Source organism: Kryptolebias marmoratus, linkage group LG12 (assembly GCF_001649575.2).
Source record: "Kryptolebias marmoratus isolate JLee-2015 linkage group LG12, ASM164957v2, whole genome shotgun sequence".
Lineage (NCBI taxonomy): Eukaryota > Metazoa > Chordata > Actinopteri > Cyprinodontiformes > Rivulidae > Kryptolebias > Kryptolebias marmoratus.
The window spans coordinates 6,653,395-6,668,199 of NC_051441.1; the positions used below are offsets into that span (position 1 = coordinate 6,653,395).

At 40.2% G+C, this 14,805-nt stretch overlaps 1 protein-coding gene and 1 non-coding gene across 6 annotated transcripts in view; one reads left to right on the forward strand and one right to left on the reverse strand.

The window, feature by feature from the left end:
• axin1 (axin 1) overlaps positions 1-11,632 on the reverse strand; it is a 29,647-nt gene extending 18,015 nt beyond the window's left edge. Inside the window, exons 1-6 of one of the 5 annotated variants that reach the window (XM_037978815.1) lie at positions 10,371-11,632; positions 7,959-8,062; positions 7,511-7,612; positions 7,402-7,424; positions 6,367-6,486; positions 4,111-4,296 (exon numbers count right to left, since the gene is read on the reverse strand). The gene's annotated coding sequence lies outside the window, so the exon portion shown is untranslated. Of the gene's footprint in view, positions 1-1,570; positions 1,743-4,110; positions 4,297-6,366; positions 7,112-7,401; positions 7,425-7,510; positions 7,613-7,958; positions 8,063-10,370 lie in introns of those variants that run through there. The other 4 variants (XM_025008860.2, XM_025008861.2, XM_017429380.3 and 1 more) reach the window with 4 other exon arrangements.
• A 1,465-nt stretch (positions 11,633-13,097) lies between these two features.
• Positions 13,098-13,169, forward strand: trnat-cgu. Its single transcript has one exon. It is a non-coding gene; the product is annotated as a tRNA-Thr (tRNA).
• The last annotated feature ends 1,636 nt before the right edge of the window (positions 13,170-14,805 follow it).

Sequence of the window (14,805 nt, forward strand, 5' to 3'; positions counted from 1 at the left end):
AGATTTATATTTAGCATGTAGCTGTAACAATTACATTTAACTAGCTAAATGTTGTAAAAGGTGACATCAGAAAATCAACACTACATTTTTAAACAGTGTTTGAAGCTAAATGTGACAAAATTTAGGCATGAATTTTTAGCAGAAGCTAAATGTGACAAAATTTAGGCATGAATTTTGAGCACAAGCTCATTTACAAACGGCGCCCCATAGTGGCAGCCATCTTGAATGCGATGTACGCCGGAATTTGTTCATCCAGCATTTTACTTTCTCAGAGCTTTGAGTGATACAAATAATGAGTTTCTTAACAAACTGAGCAGCACTGATTAACAGATGTGCTGATGCTCCGGCCACATTCTGATTTTAATTAATTCCCCAGCTGTCAGCAGAACCAGCCGAAGAGCGGCAAACCCAAACGATTTTAGGGGATATGTTGTCGAGGACGCAGTTTGGTCTTCGGAGCCTTATTTTTGCTGGAGCGCACAGCTTATGACTAAGCCTCCCGGTATATTTAATTTAGGGTCTGATATGGCCACAGCTGACTGTTTAAATTCACACCAGAATCTGACAGCTGCTTGCAGATCCAAATCCTGGCGAAAATAAATAAATAAGTGCATTAAAGTCCCAACTCTGACGTGATCTCACATTTCCTGTGTAAATTACTTTTACTATTTATAGCTCTGAGCACTTGTTGACTCTAATAGGATTATAAATGAATGGTGAGGAAGTAAAAAAAAAGGATGATTATTATGATCGTATAAAGGCTGGCAGCGGGGTTAACTTTCACTGTGATTCCAGGAGAAATCTTTTTTAATGGTTGCCAGCACCCCTTCCTTTAGGGCACACCCACTCCCTCCAACACATTTAGAGAAATCATCCTGATTGAACAATGCCGGCGCGAGGAGGTAAAGTGTGAGCAGCACGCGCACTGTGCGCGAGGCCAGATGCGCCCAACAATCCCACAAAGGAGAAGGATCTCGCGCCTCGCTGAACAGCTGGAGTTCAGTGATGCTGACTCCGTCACCTGCCTCGCTCGCCTCACCTCGCCTCGCTCATCCTTCCTACCTGGATGAAAGGATCATGGCGTCAGGACCGAAGCGGAAGCGCACGTGCTGAGACAAAAGCGCGAGCTGCGGAGACGAAAATGACATTTTCGGGGACGAAACCTGCGAGGCTTTTCGTCACCTTCACGTCTCGGCCTCTTCGGAGCGAGCGGAGCAGCGGCTGATACGGATGGGGGAGGGGAGCCGAAACAAACTCCACACACACACACACACACACACACACACAGCCAGGCCTTTCAGCAGCCCACCGACAAGTGCACAACTTTCTCACACTATTAATACCCCCGCAGGAACCCGCAAACAGCTGCGAAAACTGAACGCGCGGCACGACAACCGCGAGCGTCTCATCCCCAGCCCCGGAGCGTCAGCGGACACGACGGGAATCCCTCACCGAGTCCCCGAACGGATTTATATCCAAGCAGCTAAACCGATCATCTGTTCCGTTTCCCCCCTCCGCAGTCCAAGTGTGAGCGAGCAGCAGGAGGGAGAGTAGAACTAAAAAGTCACACATACTTCACCCGTGGAGGTCTCCTGGCTGCTTTGGTTTGCGCCGGGCAGCTGGACCGACGCGGGTTAGGACGAACCCTGACATGGTTCCGACGTGCGGGACTTTAAAATCAACAAAGAGGACAGTCCGCTCTCCATGGCTGAATGTGAGCGTGTCTGAGGAGCTGGGGCTGCTGCTGCACACAGCGGAGCCTGCACAGCGCCACCGCCGGACGCTGCGAGAACTGCACCTGTCAGGTTTTGGTACATGAGGCGCACTGACTCCCTCCCTCTCCCTGCACTCTTCCACATGATTCAAGTAATTTATAAAGACCTACTAACCAGAAACATACAAGGATATTAGAGCAAATATCACTTAATTACTTTAAATACTGTGCTGATGAATTAGATAATTGATCACTGTAGATTTACACCCCACAGATTGGGATACAAGCCTGAAAACAACAATATGAGCAAGCAAATGTGTTTGTTTCTGATTGACATGTCTGTGTTTGTTTGTCTGGAACATTAGCATCTTATGAATCAGATTTTAGGACTCTTGTGTACGTCTATATGCTGATGACGTCCAGTCCCTCCTGACCACTGCTCTGTCTTCACTGCAGGCTTCTTTAGGATCCATCACGCTTTCTCCAGTCTATAGTTAAAAGCTACAAGTGTCTCAGTATGTGGCTCGACAGCTCATGAAACGCACATAGATGTACCGCTCTCAAGGGTGAAATCCTGCCTTGGATTTCCTTGCTGCAATAAATCTTCCTTTACACACTCTGCAGTTAAAAAGACGGCGCTCCCAATCCTGGATTACGGTGACACGCGGCATACACGTCTGCCTCAAAAACTCTCCTTCACAAACTGCTATGAACCGGAGCTTCATCTAATGCGCCCCACTGCCATCTGTACTCCCTGATAAACTGGCCTTCTCTCCGTTCTAACAGACAAACTCACTGCTTTCTGCTTTTTATAGACCTCTCATTGGGAAAACCCCGCTCGATCCACAGTCACTTCTTACTACTACAAAAAGCACATCACAGTCTGCGTTTTCTGTTAGCCTCATCGGTCTCCTCGAACCCAAAGCACGTACCTCCTGTGGTCGCTCCTTGTTTCACTTCTCTGCTGCAGACGAGTTGAATCAGCAGACCTTAAGGCTCGGCTCGTTCATTTGGCTCTCCTCTTTTAAAAATTCAATACAATCACAAGAACAAGACCACTGCTACACTCGCCTCCAGCCAGCTGCTTTACACTGACTGTTACTGATTTTATTGTTTTTATTGTTCCCACTGCTCTCCACTGAATTTGGTGTAATATGCTGTAAAAACGCTGAATGGTATTGGGTTTTGTGTGTGTTTTGTGTGCTTTTATCATTGCTGCTTTTTATCTACCTGCTATTTATAGGTTCTCCACTGACCTACCTGGTAAAATAAAGGTTAACAAATAGATTTTAATGAAACTCAGTAGTATTATTGGACGTACATCTACAGCTGATTAACACTTGGAGTCGACCCAATTCATGATGGCCGCCACTGCTAAGCAACCTTAGCAAACACAGTTTTACAGATACTGAGCTAAAACTTGGGGTGTTGATATCCGGGGTCATTTAAATAATCATAGACAACCAACTGATATTTTTGTATTTTAGCCATCTATAGATGATGCAAGTGAAACACTGTCTGAAGGAAACAATTCATTCTCTGCAGGTTTTTATTCCCACCACAAACTGCACCAGACTTCAGTGATTCTATCTACAGAAGATGCTTTGATCGGTTCAATCGAATGACTAAGAGGAAGTTCTCTTTTCCTGTTTGCTCTGCCATGAAACTGTCTTTGTCATAAACTTTACCACAAGGAGAGGAGCTTCCAATGCAGTGTTAAATTCAGAAAAGGAGAGAGGAGTTTACTCCAAGAGTCAAACAACGACACAGGGACACGTGTCTACCGTCCGTCCATATTATGTAAAACTAAAATCTACATTTTAACATCTCTGGATACAGCCAGTTTAGGCATGAGAAGAACAATTTCCAGGACTTCTTAACAATTTTATAAGCAAATGTTTCACTTCAAACATTGCCTTGTCGTGTTCGCAGCCCTCTTAGCTGCACTTGATCCTGCCATTACTGTAATAAGTTTAAGGCACAAAGAGGGAGACACCAAATGCAGCAGTGAGTGGCTCTTCACACGCTCCGGCTGCAGTCAGTCACCGAGCAGGCACGCCGTTTCAGGAGTCCGACATGAAAGGTTGACGAAGCATCACGAATACATCAAACCTGATCCCGGTCTTGCACTTTAATGGACGTGTTTGAAAACTGTAACATGAACAGGAGTGGCTCATCGCTGCTCAAGCCTGTTCGAGTGTGAGCTCTGCACCTGGTGTACAATATGCCAGCAATATGAATCATAGAAAATATCCAACAGAGACCTATTTCTTGAGACCAGAGGTGCAAAAAAAAAAAAAAAAAAACTCAGACTTTTTAGCTTTTCTAGCAAATACTCCGAAGCTGCAAACATCATGAAGAAAATACGGCTTTGACTGTGAATCAACAGGTTTTACCTTGAGTTTTATTGTCCTCCCTTTGCATCCAGCAGCTGTGCATCCCTGTACTGAGGATTCCATTGTCTGGTTATATAAGACGCCGTGCAGCAGAAAGACAGAAGCCACTTTCACCTCTTTGAAATGGAAACGTCTGTCTGGAGACAAACGTTGCCTTAAGGGTTTATCTTTGCAACCCATCTGCTCCTGGAATAGAAGAAATAAATGTTAAATGCAGGCCTGTGTTTATCCTGTTTCTTGATCAAAATATTTTAAATTAATGACATTACTGACGGCACAATAAATATTTTACAGGTAACAGAAAGCGTCCCATGTTTTATTTGTTGGTATAATATTAGTTCAACTCTTAACCCTCCCGTGGCCTTCGGGTCAAATAGACCCCAAGTTACAGGAGCTTCTCTTCCTCTCTTCAGCTAAATGTTAGATATAAAAACAGGTGAGGTAGCATGGTGCCCTCTATTGAAATAAAGTTTCACCAACACATTAAAATATGCATGATTGTCTTTTTGTTGATAAAGATTGTTATGTTATAAAAACACAAAAATGTAAAAAGAGTCAATTTTTGAAGAGCAACCAGACTATTTTCTGTATCATAATAAAACTGTTAATGTAAATATAAGAATATTTACATTAACAGTCTGCAGAGCTGAAAATAAAAATGTTCTCATCCCAGAACCAGGTGACAGTATCCATACCTGGCAACCAAGTAAAAAAATGAATGTTTGTTTCTTTACATGAATTTTGCACACAGTTGTATGTAACTGTGTCAAAACATTAAAAACAACAAAAGAAATACACATGACAAAACCTTCTTTCATTATTTCAGGAACTACGGACAGTTTTCACCCTGAAAATCAACCAAATACATTTTCATTTTCTTAATTAAATGATTGGAAACAATGTGAAACACCATCAGCTTTTATTTGACAAATTCTTATTAATAATAAAGTACAAAATGGAACTGTTTTTGAACTTATTTTACAAAAGCTATTTTATTTGTGCAGGATTTAAAGGGAGCCAGTCAGTTTGAAACTGAATCCGTCACAAACAGCTTTGTGTGGAGAAGAAACGCAACTAAAATCAAAATGTCTCTGATCAAACAGCCCAGCTGAGCTCCTCAGGACACAGAAACAGTAAAAAAATGCATTTTTATTACATTACTAGGGTCTGTTTTTCTTAAAAATCTAAAAACCTGATGTGTTTTGTGTCAGTCGAAGGAAACGCAGCTCTAAGAAACTGTTTATGGGATTTCTTTATTTATGTCCCAAAAAATAAGACTACATTTGCTTTTTTTATTAAATATACATGAAATAATAAAAGTTCATGCTCTCAAACGTCCAACTGCAGTTAAGTCCTACCAGAAGACAACTTCATGTCTCCCCATTCAGTCCTTTCAGAGTGCTTTTGTTCCACCTGTCAGTGTGGATTTAGATTTCCTTGTAGGCTTCGGCTGAAATAAGCTTATCTCTGCTCGAGTCTCTCTGAAGAACAAAAGCCTGTGAAAACATTTCCACAAATGTTCCCGTTCTAAGCGCTCACAACCAAGACTGCTCTGTTTTAAACAGTCCAAATTAGGCAATTTTTCCAAAACATTTTGAATTAAAACTGAAAAAAAGAATATTCAATATATTTTATGATTTTAATTTAGAGATAATAAAAGCCGTTGATGTAATAGAAAATATTTCAGTAAGAGAGTTTTATTAAACTGTGCCATGATCATTTCAGCCCTGTTTGAACTTCTGAGAATAATCTAAAGATTGATATCAAAAGTCTTTTTTAGAAAATGTATTCTGGAGTCCTGCCGATGTCCTTTGTCCCGGCTGAATAGATCATGACCAACACGTCTCATATGGATTAGGCACAGAAGATTGAGCAATTTGCAGACTTGAGTTTATTTTTGCTGGATCTCATGCTTGTGATGTTCCCACAAAAAAGGGGGAAAGCTTCTTAAAAGGCCTACATTTCTGATGGCGATGTGGCGATTCGTGCTGAACCGTGTAACAAAGGATGAACTGCCAAGCTACGAAAAAAAAATTCAAATGAACGAATCTGTTAGATTTAGTGAGGTCTTCAGCCGTCTGTTTATGAGCTCCACATTCACTGGTCAGATGAAATGATGTGCTTTGTTTTGATGAGAGGGAGGATGCAACAAAACAGCAGGGCACCGACATGAAAAAATGGTAGCAGACGTAACAGAACGATGGACGAGACAAAGGAAAGTTTCCATTCTTACGGATGTAAAAGCAGACATTGTACCTGATCATCTTCCTCACTGTGTGCCGCCGGATTCTGCTCGGCTGGACCGCAGACAACTCCCATCCCTCTTCCAGAGACCGAATTTATTCCTTCGTAGTCTGCGGTGAAGACCGCCGCCATCTTTAATCACAACAGAGTCCATCTGTCGATGGTTCTTCCCTTTCTAGTCTCTCTTTCTGTGTTCCAGTCTCTGTGTTCCAGCCCTCTGTTTGTTGTGGGGGGTTCTTATTTTCCATCCAACATCAAACCAGCGTATCGACGGGCTCACGGGCCGCCCAGCAGGGGGGCAGCTTGAACATGCTGCGGTGGCTGTTGTCCTTTTCCAAGCTGAACATTAACCATCAACAATTATTTTTTTCTCAGCGATTTCTGACGGAGCCGTAAAAAAAAATATTCCAGGTCGTAGATCTGTCCAAAAAACTCATATTTTCTGTAGACGTTTATCTGCGCCCTGTTTTAAAATTTGCTCCTTTTTATTCCCATCCATCAAACTTAAAAACACTTCTAAACAGTTTTCTTTCTGTTCTATAAAAAGAGCAACATTTTTCCTTCCTGAACAAAGCTCCACTGGTTTGTTTTCTTCTTGAGTGCCTCAGACTTTCTTCATCTGTTTGCTTTTTTACCAACTAATGCCAATCAACTTCATTACCGTGACAATGACCCGTGTCAGTCTGTTTGTCTGTACCTTTAGCAAAAACATGTCATGAATCACTGCACAGATTTTAATTAAGCTCTCAGAAAGTAATTATTGGACATACGTCTACAACTGAATAAGTTTGGGAGTCAACCCAATTCAAGATGGTCGCCACAGCTAATCAACATTAACCATTGTCAGTTTGACTGATATTGAGCTAATGTTGTTCACAACACATAATCTGAGCAAGACTTCTTGCAATATTGCATGAGATTACGTTATATTCAAGATTTGACCAAAATGGCTGCAAGTCCATCATTTCCTAACATAAAATAATCTTTGTTTAAATCTCTGGCATGAAACACGGCGGGTGATATGCATTCCTTCAAAGTATGAAAGACCTTTAAATATCTTTGTTGTAAACCTGGAATGCAAAAAAAAAAAGTATTTTCACTTCTGTTTTAATTTGTCAGACACTTTCAGTTATCGATAAAGTTGGTTCAATCTTACCTTCCCGTCTTGTTGGCTCATGTCTGACACCCCACGATACTCCCGGATCTGTTCGAAACACGAGCATCTTTAACTTTATTTACCAGCTTCGGCTGTGAGATTCTATTGGAGGAAAAAAAAAAACGATCACATGCTTGTCTGCGCATTCATCGTGTAGCTATGGTAACGGACAAAACAACTATCAGGATAAGCACCTGATATATTCACACGAAGTAGACAGAAAATTTGAGAGAAATGTGAATTAAGCAAAGTGACTACACAGAAATGTGTAACAAGATGATGTGATTCTAATCGTTGATCCACCTGCTGTATGAAGTTGTGAGAACAGCCCAGTGAAGCAGATTAATGCAAAGAAAAGAGAAGAGAGATGGGCGAAAGGGAAAAAAAAATTGGAAAGAGGGGGAGAAATGATATTGCCTTTTGTATTGTAGCTTTATCAGCTGCTTACCTTTCAACCAGATTTCACACTTCCACGTCGAGTTGTGACCAGGGTCAGAGGCAGCAGACCCTTCTCACAATGACCAGTTTTCTCCTCAAGCTGCACCCGTTCGCCTGAACACACACATTTTAGTTCCGTCTCGAAAAACGTAAGACACACAGACAGAAGAGCACAGAACCTGAAACAGGCACGAGAGCATATATTTTTCAGAAAGTGATATTATGAAGCATGTGCCTGGCTTTCAATTAGGGCTAAAAATCCCACGATAAGCATCAGAACTGTGAGCAAAAACACACTCAGTCTGCAGCAAGACACCCCCTGCAGCAGCCTGCATCATTTATCATCTGATCAAAAAATAATAATATTGAACCGCACTTCAGTTGAAGCTGAATCTCCAAAACTTATTTACTAAATATTGAAAAGAAGTAGGACTCATCAGCTGAGAAGTCAGAAAAAAAAGACTTTTTTTTGTAAAAGTGTCAGTTTTACACCAATCAGATCATGCCTAACCATAATCAATGACATCTCAACACTTAAACCTACCTGAAAACAAAAAGAATTAAGTTGATGTTAAAGTATTTTTAGAAAACAAAGAAAAAAACAAAGCACCGCTCCTTATATGGGTTGGAGACGCCCGAGACAAAATGAAGAAGTATCTGAGACGAGTTCAGGACACCTGCTGCGACTGTGTGATTATTTTAAGAACCAAAAACTGTTACACATATTTTCTGAACAAGCTCAAAATTTAAGCAATGAGACAATGATTAAATATGAAATGCTGGCATCTGGATGTAAGTTAAAAAACAAGGTAAATAAATTAAATTAAATATAACCAGAATAGCAAACAAGTTCATAAAACACTTGAATATAATTCTGCTGGTGTTTAAAAATCTGAACTAGGACGGCAAATGTGTCTGTGTGTCTGGTAACTAAACAGAAACGCAGACATAGAGGAGAAAAAAACAATGTGCTAAAACAAAAATCAAATATTCTCACAGATGCAGGAGGTTTTCCTTCCCACATAGTTTAACAACAATAACTAACCAATAAATAATTAAACAGACCCTTCAGTTTACTTCTCATTCTCCCAGGGGGTGAGCAGAGTGATGCACCAGGTGCATACGATCTATGACGTTAACACACTGTTTTCCTCAGGTTACGAGAATCTATGATTCCAAAAAAGGAAATAATACCAAAAAAAAGGAGGAAAATAAAACTGAGCTGCAAAACCCAGAGGCCTGGTTAGGCCAAGAAGACAGAGCAAATGTATAAAATCCTGTTCTATTCAAATCGTGTATGGAGCCTCGAAAATATCATGATTATAGAATATGTTTGCATAAAAATACAAGTTCAACTTGTGGTTTATCTTTACATCATACACACAGCATCTGCTTCTCATCTGTATTGTCCAAAAAAAACAAAAGGATTTCCCCAGTGTTCTGAGTATTGGTCATTTCGTTTTTTCCTCTTTATAAAAAGAAACTAACTGCTGCAGTCAATCACGATCACTAACAGGAAGCGAATACACCCTGATCTTGTCAAGTCTAAATCATCTAGAGCCTTCAACCACTTGTTCAAATATTCAGTAGAATGCCTGTAAATCTAATTTTGACCTTGTTTGGATTAAAGAAACTTCACAATAAATTCAAACTTGGTTTGAATTCAAATTCTTAGCTAATTAAACTTCCAACCATGACGACATAATAAAAGATTCAAAGAAAAGCGAAACGTTTCTATGATGTTTGTCAGATCAACAGCCTTCTGGTAAAACAATCAGACTGTTTTTGTTTGGAAAAACTGTCTAAAAGCTTTTAAAAGGCTGAAATAGTTAAACATGTTCACTGATTTTAAGAACTTTTTTTTAACCAAGAAAAAATGTAAGAAAAAACATATAATAGCATCTCAAGAGTTGCCATATTGTCCCTTAAAGACTTAAAGACTTTTTGTTTATAAATCTTTTCATTGTTCATAAACCGAGTTGTCAAATCAGTTTTATTGTTCACATTCAATTTAGTACATTAAACACGTTTATATTTAAAATATCTGTAACCATGGAAGTCAACATAAGCACAGTAAGAAAAAATGTTTTTCTTTAACTATTTTATCACAACAATGTTTTATTTAAAGAACAAGTTTCTAAACTGATTGCTATAGTCTAAGACAATCTTTTAGTTTTTAAGGCAAGTTGCAGCTATTTAAATCTAAAGCCTAAAATGAAATATACTTATGTCTGTATATTCTTGTCTCTCACTGTTGAATCAGTTTTTTTGCTCACGTTCAAAATAAATTTCGCTTTATGTTACAATATCTTTCTACTTGTTCCTGTACTCTATGTTAAGTGTCATTGTGGATGTTCTTGTTTAAGGTTTTAAGGTAAGTCATTTTCTATTTTCTTGAACTGGTGTTTTCCAACACCTCTACCTGTTTTCTGTGCCATCAATCCCAGAGGAGCCTGAAGACGAGGACGGAGACGGCTTCGGTGAGGAGCAGCTGATCCAGTCGGCAGACCACACAGCAGGGACTGGGCTGCGGAGAGTTTCAGGGACTTAAGGGATTTAAAACAACACGAACTCAACCACCCTGGTGAAAAAAAAAGTTAATCTGTGACCAGTGTGACGGGAGATTGAGTCAGCGTGTCCACACTGGGATCTGTGAAAGAGGAGATTCTGGTGGACAGAAAATCTGAATTATCAGAAACTCATCCACACTGAGGGAAAGCTTTAGGTCTGTGGACATTTAAGGACAAACCGTTAATTCGCTGCAGGTTTGAAGATCTTTCAAAATAACAACAGTATATCTGAGCTGTAGAAAAATTGCCTGTGAGACACTGTCACTGAACTTCTTCACATCAGTTTGTGCTGTCCTCGTCAAATAAAACTAATCAACTAAATGAAGTAAAAGGCTTTGCCACAAGGATAGAAATGGCTATGGGGAAGGTTTGCTGTGCTTCAAGAAGAGGGAGGAACATCGGGTGACAAGTAAGAGTGGAGGAAGGTGCACACAGCAAGACTTTATCCTGTATCCATGAAGAAGATACAATCTGAACGAGATAAGGTGGTGTCAGGGGACACTGTAGCAAGGCAGCGTCTGATGGTAGTCTGTAGGATAACTGGGACTCAAGGAGACGAAGCGAGTGAAGGCAGCTGGATAGTCAGGGAGGTGAAGAAAGTAGACAGGACTACGAGAAGGCTAGGAGTATGGCAGAGAGAGAAGTAGCAAAGGTAAAGAAAAAAAAGCTTATGGTGAACTGGATTTGAGACTGGATGCTAAGGAAAAAGAGGATCGATTGGCTAAGCAGGGAGATGGAGCCGGAAAGGATGTGCAGCATGTTTGAGTGATTAGGGGTACAGATGGATATGCACTAACAAGTGAGAAGAGAGTCCGTTGGGAAAATGGAGGGAGCATTTTGAGGAGCTGATGACTGAAGAAAACGAGAGAAGAGGAGAACAGATGAAGAAAAGGCAGAGAATCAGAAAGTGCAGAGGCTCAAGCAGGACGTGAGGGATGAAGGAAAGGTGCTTGGTCCAGATGTTATACTGTACCTGTGCAGGTATGGAAATGTCTTGGAGTGAGGGTGGAGGGCTTTTCAACCAGATCACTTAACAAGTGGGAGGATGCCTGAGGTACTGGTAGTGCTGGGCGATATGGAAAAAATCCTATATCACGATATGGATAATTTTATATCACGATAACGATATATATCACGATATACCCCAAATACGTACGTTGTCAGTTATTCTCTGAAAAATATGAAAAAAATAATTTCCTTTCTTACTTTTTTCAAGCTTTATTTCAAAGTAACATTTAACTGAACTTTCACAAATGAGAAGAGGTTTGTTGTGTTGGCTTCAGATGAGAAAACAGTCTCATAGCAGAGTTAGCATTAGCATTAGCAGAGTTAGCATATTACCTTTTTCTGCTCAGTGTCGGACTTCTTGAACCAAATCACAGAAGTCCCCCCTTGTTTTGGTAAAAGTCTTTCTTCTTGGGCTGCCTGCTAGCTGTCTCTACTTGTTACGACCCCGGGTTTGATACTTCATGCATCTCCATCTTTCATAACTTATGACTTAAATGCTGTCAAAATATACTGTGGGCCCTGTGTAACACCGCGCCGCACAGAAAGCCGCTGCCGTAAAGCATGTCGCAAACCCACATGTAAAGCAGCGTCATGTCGCAAAACGGAGGTTCTTTGCAAAATAGTTATTTTTTCTTATTATTTATCACTTATATAAACTGAATGTATGTAAAGTGACAACACTAATACATTCGTCGTTATGAAATATTTACATGAATCATTGATACAATTATGATAGAAACGATAGAGACGATAGAAGAAAATATATCAGATAGACACTTTTCTATTGTCCCCACGATATGTATCGTCATATCGCCCAGCACTAGGTACTGGTAGTACTGGTACTGATTTTCAATCAGAAGGGGTGTGTGCAGAGCTGCAGTAACTACAGAGGCATAAATCTGATGAATTCAGGTGATGATCAATGAGCAGCAGTATGGTTTATGCTGAGAAAGACCTCTGCAGGTGTGATGTTTGCTTTGATAGTGCCGATGAAGACGTACAGAGAAGGTCAAAAGGATCTTTTAAGCACTCTCTGAAACTGTCACCAAACAAGGGAAAGGAAAAAAGGAAAATCTGCACAGCCAAGCATTCAACTTTGTTGTTTTGCAAAGAAAAACAGTGAAAAGCTACAGAAAGGCTCCATGCAAAAAAAACAGCCATGCTAATGCTAAACGCCCAACCACCAGCCACGTGGTAGATTACACAGTAAAATAAAAAATATTAAATAAAAATAAGCAGCGAAAAAAAAAGAAAACTCTCGCCTTTTCTGGAGGAATCCATTGCAAACTCTGACAGTGGTAAAACAGAGACATCTGCCTGCTTCAATTTCCAAAACCTCCCCCAGGCCTCAGATGGTAACAGCCTCCTCTTGTGGTCGAATAACAACAATACATTTGTGTTCAGACCGCAGGTCGACATGAAACCAAACCTGTTTTTTTTCGGTCCGTCCTCCATATTTATAGCCTGCTTACTCGTAAAACTGAATTGTTTTACGAATAAACAAGCATTCCGTCCATCCTGAAAGGGAAACTTCTCACGTTAAAAATACAAGGACAGGCTTCCACGGCGCAGGCGCGGTGGCCAAGTGGTAAGGCGTCGGTCTCGTAAACCGAAGATCGCGGGTTCGAACCCCGTCCGTGCCTTTTAGGAAAACAATACAGGTTTCTTTTATCCCTTTAATTAAAATTGATCCCTGCAAATGCTTTTACTTATCGGTTTTAACTGTGATTAATTTTGTATTATATAGAATAAGTTTTAATTTGGCCTTGTGATGACAGTTGTATTCTGACACATTCTCAGCTGGCACTGCAGACTAAAGCTGTTTCCTGGGTAACACAACATTTTGCAGCAACAGTGAATCATATCTGGTGCAGTAGTGTCACATTCCATTTATTAAGCGATAGAATGTGATAATAGCAAAATAAAAAAACTTTGAATAACAGCCACAGCGCATCACTGATAGTTGTTTAATCTACAATCACTGCGGGATAAAGTACTGCATGAAGCGTACAAATCAGCAGCCTTTTTGCAGTGGTGGAGAAAGTACTCAAACAATGTGCTTAAGTAAAAGTACAAATACACAGACAAAAATGTACTCAAGTAAAACTAAAAGTACCACATTAACTTTTGTACTTAAGTAAAAGTAAGAAAGTACTGGCTTTTAAAACTACTTAAGTATTAAAAGTAAAAGTACTTGTCGACTGTATTACCTAAAGGCTAATACAATGTCCTTAAGTGTACCTATCGTATTTAATTTTAATAAATCAGTAATGTACCATTTTAATAAACAATGCTGATGATTTGTTGCTTACAGTTAATGAAAACATGACAATTCTGAATAGATTACAGACCAATAAAAAAACATTATGCAGGCATGTGGGTCTAATGAAAACAGCCCCGGCTCCAGACAAGTTCAACAGGGGTGGTTACTCAAGTAAATGTAACAAGTACTACCCACTTTTGAACAACACCAGTAGCCTACAGGCTACTTCTCAACAAGCTCAAGGTGCTGTACTGCTATAGTTATCTTTTAGCAAACATTAGCTGTATCCAACAGTTTTACTCAACTCAGTCAATTAGTTCGGGGAAAAAACTGTGCAAAGTTTGCGTTTTGCTGGTTTGCTGCCATGATTCTAACATACACCTGAGCAGCTATGCAAGTGTCCTTCGCTGCCCCACATTTGTAAACCCAGCTAGCATCTTAGCGCTCATGCTGCATTCAAAGGCGGCTTGGAAAAGCAGTTTCCGATGTGTTAACAACGGATTAAACAGTTTTAACTGCTGGAAAAAGTGACAGAAGGCACAGATATGGGAAGTGCAGAGGCCTCTACTGTATCAAATCGATACAGGAATAGCAGAGAGTTGGCCACTTTAAGGTAAACTTGACCCGGTTATTTCAAATAAATCTTTTAAATAAGACCATGGGTGGCGCAGGTCTTCTGGTTGTCTATCACCGGACTCCATTCCGGGTGTTAGTGATTCTGCAGGTGCTGCGTGATGCTTTGCTCTTCTTGGGGGAGGGGCTAATGGTTCTTTCTCACTTTGCATTGGTTCAGTGGACTGATTCCTCTCTCGCCATTGGATACTTTCAAACTAACGAACAAATCAAAATACCGAAATGCGACTTGGATGTAACGAGTAACGCAACAGTTTTGTAGAAATGTAGTGAAGTAGAAAGTACAGATACTTGCTGTAAAATGTAGTGGAGTAAAAGTAGAAAGTATCAATTATTAAATCTACTTAAGTAAAGTACAGATACACAAAAAATGTACTTAAGTA